Raw genomic sequence first — 6651 nt, 5'->3', positions numbered from 1 at the left:
TTATGAATATGCGCTACTTGTGCGAATATTCAGTGAGCAGGGGTGAGAAACAGGGAGGAGCTGCTTTCGCAGTTACGGCTGTATTTGCTCAAGACGCAACACTGGTGTATATTTGGGGGGTAGCAAGACGTAGTCAGTGTATGAACGCGTTATCATTGTGAAGTTATGCGCACAGAAAAACCAGCTTTTCCTGTTGATAACGAAAGATAAACTTTCGCCACATCTCAGTGCATGAGACGGGCGATAGCTACCCATTAGACATGGCCACGGAGGTCAGGCATAAAGGCCTGGTTTTTTTAACCTGCCTGGAACCTGCCGCGTCGCCCAACCTCTGAGGCCATCCAAGATGCCCTGGCCTTAAGATTATGCCTAAATAAATCAAGATTTTTTTCCGGAATCAAACACTGCATCTTGAATATTCATAAAACGATTCCTTGCTCATTCCAGGTTCCATTTATAACAGGTTCTATATTCATATCCCTACGAATTTAATACGCGTACGCCTTTTGACGGCTGGACCTTAAGTTCAACGCTCCATTATTATTATTCCATTGTGATTTCTGTTTTTCGTTGGAAATATTTCTGACCTCTTTTCCCCAATTATCAGCCGACGCTCTTCGACTGTAAACTGTCTTAGTTGTTTCGCCACCAACAGGCAGCTAGAAAGTTTGCACAGAAATCGTAAGTTATGCAGTTTGTCTAAGGGTGTGAGTTTAAGATAGCTCCCGTAGGAAACGGACCTCGAGCGGTATCAATATTAGGCTCTAATCATTACATCTGTCCTCCTATATTCTCCTGTGGATACTCCCCGTGCTGACTGCTGCTCATGTGTCTGCTCCCCACCCAGCGTGATGTGGTCGAGTTGCTGTCCGAGCGAGGCTACCTGAACCTGAGCATCCCGGTGTCAGTGTCCTTCTCGCTCAAGGGTTTCTGGTTCGCACCCATGCACGCAGAGCAGGAGTCTGACTTCGCACCGGGCAGCCCCTGCACCGTAAACATCGCGAGCGAACTGGGCAGCTATGCGCAGGTACGTTTTCTCGCTGGTCTGCTCCTTTGAGGACAGCGTGTGTGTGCATGTTCGTGAAGGGGCACTAAGCTAGTTATGCCTGAATAACACCATCCACCGGGCTAGTTGGTTGCGATCCATATGTATCAGCAGCGCGAACACAACACAGGAAGAAGAGGGAGGAGATAGTACAGAGCGCTGAACTGCCAACTTTTATTTGAACAAAACTGAGCCCGCGCTTATATACACACACCAGGTAAAAGAAATCACCTTTCTGTCTGGTTTTATCTGATTTTACCTAGTTTTTAGGAGACAAATCACATGCTGGATTTTCGTTCTAGCCGTGTGAATTGTTGGCGGTCACCCTTCGTATCGCTTACCTTTGTACCGTGTTCTCGCCTTCTCATGTTTTTTAGCAAAATTCGCTCTCTCAACTCTATTTTTCCATTTTTCCATTTGCGCACATGCAACCCTGTTTTTACATTCTCTTGCTTTCCGCATGTCATTCAGTTTCAGTTTCAGTTTATTTCCAGAAAGAAATTCTGGTGGGACACCTGGGCTAAAAGCTGCTTTTGTCAGCTTGACGAGGCCCAGGGCCCAGCATACAAGGCAGGGCAAGCCATACAGACATTGAAAAACAGCAAAATAAAGGAATATAAAAATATCAATACTTAAACATACAGCACAGAAAGACGTGTCGTGCTTCATTTCATGGAACTCATTGTATAGTGCGATTATAGTTATCTTTCTGATGCACTGGACTTCGTGTGGGTCCCAGTTCGATCGCGCGCCTTGACTACTACCCCTGGTGGGATTTTACCTGGTGTGTGCATATTGCCACGTATCATTGTAGTGTCCGTTCGTTCGCGCTCAAGGCCGCAGGAAAGGGGTGTTATCATTTTTGTTCGTGACGCGAGAAGCGGCCGGACTAATCTCGTTTGATCACAGCCAGGAAGAGCTGCATCTACATGTTTCCAGATTACTCTAGATGATCTAGACCTGTTATCTCGAAGTTTCCTTGCCGGCTTTAAATTGAACGATGCCGCGAGCAGCGGGCATTCATAGTTCGACGATTGACGAGCACGTTTGTTGCATACGCCGCCGCCGAGTGATTCAGTTCTTTTGCGGGCGCAAGTCAGCCCAAATAAAGAGCTTCGTTTGCAAGTCTTGTTGGTGTATTCCTGATTTCTGGACTGCCGTCACTACAACGTGACAATATAAGTGCGGGTTCAGTTTTGTTCAGATAAAAGTTGGAAGTTCAGCCCTCTGTACTATCTTCTCCTTCATCTTCCTGGGTTTTGTTCGCGCTGCTGATACATATAGTTATGCCTGTAGGCGTAAAAACGCAATTCATAAAGAACGCATATGTTCCATATACTTCAAAACTTTTCTTTGCCTGGATTCTAATGAATTTTTCCCTTTCATCTTCTTGTCCGCACAAAATCAGTAAACGAATGAAACGAAGGCATAGTGAACGTGTCGTCGAGCACGTATTGCAAAAGTTGTCGGCCGGGAAATATAAATCCCGTTGCTTGCGCTCAATATCGTTATCTAAAAGGCGTCATAAAAATATCGCCGGATTGCAACGTTCTTCCCCGCAAGCGCTAACGTTCCTTCCGCCTCTTCGCGCCACAGAGAAACAGTGACTACCACTGCAATACGGTCGGAATGCTCAGTTACGTTCCGATACTGCAAAAGATACCAGGAAGGGCGAAGGCTTCGATGTTACGGTTTGTCATGCAGTTTGACTACTGATGGCTGGAGTTCCAACTACTATAATCTATGTTACTTTATTTTTTCATATATTCTTTAGACATGAAGTACCGCCACAGCTTTCTGCCATGTTCTATATACCACACAATAGTTATAAGGTGAATTGAACGTGAACTTAAGGTGAATTGTGAACTGAAATATGAGCTTCGGTTCACTTTCACAAGTTGCTAAAATGCATATCGTTTCTAGCTTGTGCATGAGCAGCTAAGCACGCGTACTTGTACACAGACTGAACAGGATAGTTGCAGCAATTTGCTTCTTATTTCCGGAATTGGCGGTGTCCAGATGTCTGTGTCCAGATGTCTACCATCGTTAGTACAACAGCTTCCTCGAGGCCGATTCGAAAGAAGACAAGATGTTATTTCAAGCTGCATGAAATCGACATTCGTATTAATTGACTGACACGACTGCATCACTATATACCCACACTTTTTTCTTTTTCCTCCAGGTTTGCGACCACCCCAACTACCGTGAAAATCTCACGGCTGTTGACGAAGGCCATTTCACTAATTACACGTTCAACGAAGAGAAGAGACTCACCTTCACCTTCGACAGCCTGCAGACCATAACGAAGAAGGTACGTGCAGTGCATACGGGCAGCAGAAGATTATTATAAAACATACACATATGCACGACACTGAGTTTTTGTACTGGCCTAGCATGCATCATCAACAGCTGCCATCACCAATGTAAGGGAAGGGATAATGGAAGGAGTGAGAAAAAAAAGAGCTGCCGTAGTGGAGGGCTGCGGAATAATCTCTACCACCTGGGGATCTTTTAAGAAGTACTGACATCGCACAGCACACGGGCGCCTTTTGCGTTTCGCCTTTATCGAAACGTGGCCTCCGCAGCCGGAATCGAACCCGGATAGTACCTAATAGCGCGAAACCTTGTAGCGATTCCTTTCTTAATCAGATATCTGAGACTTACTCCTCGGGCTCTGATGGGTACTCCTCGTGTTCATCCAATACTCGGAGGCGCCGCTGGTCGGCGATCAGCTCCACAGTGCTCACGAGAGGCACGCAGCCTCCACTTAGCCGCCTCCAGGAAGTTTAAATAACACGGAGGCAGCATTACCCCTTCTCCTTTACAATACCCCCTCCGCTTCCACCGTAGAGCCTTCGGCGCATTCTAATGCGGAATAAACGTGGCTTCAATCAATCAATCGGGCTAACTCTCCCGAAGGAAACTAGCCGGTTCATTCAGGTTTTTTTCACTGAAAGCCGAAAGTACTATGACTGCTAACAGGGTTTCGCGTTAGTCCTCAATAGCGCGAAACACAGTACGTTCGTCGTTCACTGTAGAAACCTGGGAAAACTTTCAGGGAAGAAGGCTGGCTTCTTTTGGGAGAGTTATACCGAGTAGTCAATCTCAGGTATCTGATTAAGCCAGGAATTGTTATAAAGCTCGCCTGGGTACTCTGATTAAGCCAGGAATTGTTGTAAAGCACGCCTGGGTACGACCCCAAGGCACCAGGGTCCGCAATGTCCCCTCGCACCTCGCGTGGTGATGGATCCAGCCGGCGCAGTCTTTGGTTGTCGCATCACGCCGAAAGCTTACAATACCTCTCAACGCGGAAAGCTTTAGTTTCACCGTATTCCCTTTACTTCTTCGCGAACTTCTACTGTCTACCAAAGTAGTTTTGATCTCGACAAAAATGACAGCCAACTCTGGATCATTCGGACACGAAGTAAGAGGAAATTTTCTACCAATGGTACGCAGTTTTAAATAACCGGATATCAAGACATCTAGAGATTAATGGATCATTTAGATACTCCTAATGTAGGTTGGAAAAAGTGTCAGTGCAAGTGCGATGTCAGTGCACGTTAAAGAACCCCAGGTGGTCCAAATTTCCGGAGCCCTTCACTACGGTGTCCCTCATAGCCTGAGCCGCTTTGGGACGCTAAACCTTCAAACTATAAGCCATAATAAAGCAACTTATATTTCCAACTGCGCGAATGGAAAGTAACGAAAATGCGCGGTATTCACTGCTTCGTGGCATTAATCTGTCTCTCTAGCTTGAGCAAAAGCCGAAAGTTGGGAAATTTGGACAACGTTCATGATGGAACAATAGCGCAAAAAGAACACGAGGGACGGAAAGAAAACGACGCAGACAAGCTCTTGTCTGCGTCGTTCCTTTTGCGCTATTGTTACATCAGGAACTCTCCAGCTTGGTTTAGTATTTCATTTTCGTGTCCCTGTATTCTGACGGCGCGCACATACGCAGGCGGTCCTAGCGCACAGCATGCAACCACGCGTCAGCTTCGCCCTGTTCGACGTCGACTACGAGGACGTCCACGACGACTGCCCCGGAAATTTTTACGGCGCCTTCGACCGCGTTGCCGGAGTGCGCTGGCTCACGGACCGCTTCAAAGCACAGCTGGCCGCCGGCGAAGGAACGACGACATCGTCCGCTTCACTGGAGACGAATTAGGTTGTATTTTGAGGCTGTCGCCCGGCCGTTGTCAAGGTCCGCGCCCAGAAGCACTGCAATCTTGGAATATTTTGAACGTTCGACACAAGAAAAGATTCATTCCTATTAGATCTCAAACGTGCAAGCGTTGAAGCTTGCTCTTGATGTAATAATTTTCAGCTTCGGTTGCGAATAGATTACTTATTTGTCTAATTCCTATTTATATAATCTTTTGTATTCGTTTAATAATTACTGCCTTTTTCATTCATTTGTTTATTCATTGGGGCAAAAATCTGGAAACTTTATTACAGTACACGTTAAGCTGGTGAATACACAACGAAGTTCACAAGGAGGACGACATTTGTCTCAAAAGGCTGTCTTCGACTGTGCCGTTGAATTTCGTCCGGCTGATAATTGTTGAATTACGCTCCGCCTAAGCCTGGGATAGTCCACTTTCAGGTTTGATTACAGAAAGACCAATGGCGAAACACACGTGCGATGAATAGCGGACACAAGCGCCATTTACACTCCTCTTTCAAGCTACAGACCTGTGTTTATGCGATTAGGCACGAGATTTTCTATTTTAAATGTCATGGACTGTTGTGGAAAAGGTTCGTTTTATACCTCACGCTCGTGCGCTTTCATTCCACCTCTCTTAAATGCGTCCTACCTCTACGGAGTATGATACGCACTATATCACGGGCAATGCCCGGCCTTTTCTCGAGAAATTCTGCTCTGGATTTGGATTTACCATACCTGTTTCGTAACACGGCAATGGCGAAAACACAACGAATAAAATAGTTACAAAAAACACCAGTCGCTTCTGGCCTGCCTCCACTTCATAAGGCTTTTAATTTTGTGGTGTTTATTTTCCCGTAATCATGAAACACTGTACCAAAGAATGCCCAAATAGAAAATACTAGCTGCTGCCTCTTGCTGTGTTTCTCTGTTGCCGAGGGTGACTGAGTTGTAGTTTTTCTTCGCTAGTGATTTTTACTGTTTTCTCTTCAAGGAAAGCTGTAATGTGTTTGTGCACCCGTTCGGCTGGGTTAAGATCGACTAGGTGTTTCAGGATGGTATTGTGAGATAGGTTCTCGAATGCCTTTCTGAGATCGAGCACTAATAATTTTTTATGTTTTCAATGGAGGGGGTCGAGTATGACGTCTTGGGCAGTACGATGCCTATGAGCGTGACGTCTTTGGTGCACAGTCCTCTTCGGAAGACCGCCGTGGAGTGTGGTAGGGCGTTGCTGTCTTCACTGTAGTCCCACTCTCTCATCAGTACCACGTGCTCCATGAGCTTCCCGGGAGAGGATGTGAGGGAAATGGGTATTAGCCGTCACGGTGGCTAAGTGGTTATCGCGCTCGGCTGCTGACCCAAAAACCGCGGGTTCGATCCCGGCCGCGGGGGTGGAATTTCGATGGAGGCGAAATTGTAGAGGCCCGTGTACTGTGCGATA

General features: G+C 46.4%; 1 pseudogene; it reads left to right on the top strand.

Moving 5' to 3' along the window:
* The first annotated feature begins 688 nt into the window (after positions 1 to 688).
* LOC149348655 (uncharacterized) lies at positions 689 to 5213 on the top strand (annotated as a pseudogene).
* Positions 5214 to 6651: the final 1438 nt, after the last annotated feature.

This window comes from Amblyomma mixtum, chromosome 4 (genome assembly GCF_055824585.1).
Source record: "Amblyomma mixtum isolate Tamu chromosome 4, ASM5582458v1, whole genome shotgun sequence".
In the NCBI taxonomy this organism is placed as follows: domain Eukaryota; kingdom Metazoa; phylum Arthropoda; class Arachnida; order Ixodida; family Ixodidae; genus Amblyomma; species Amblyomma mixtum.
Note: the sequence above shows the minus strand (reverse complement) of the source record. Positions and strands in the feature narration are given on the sequence as shown.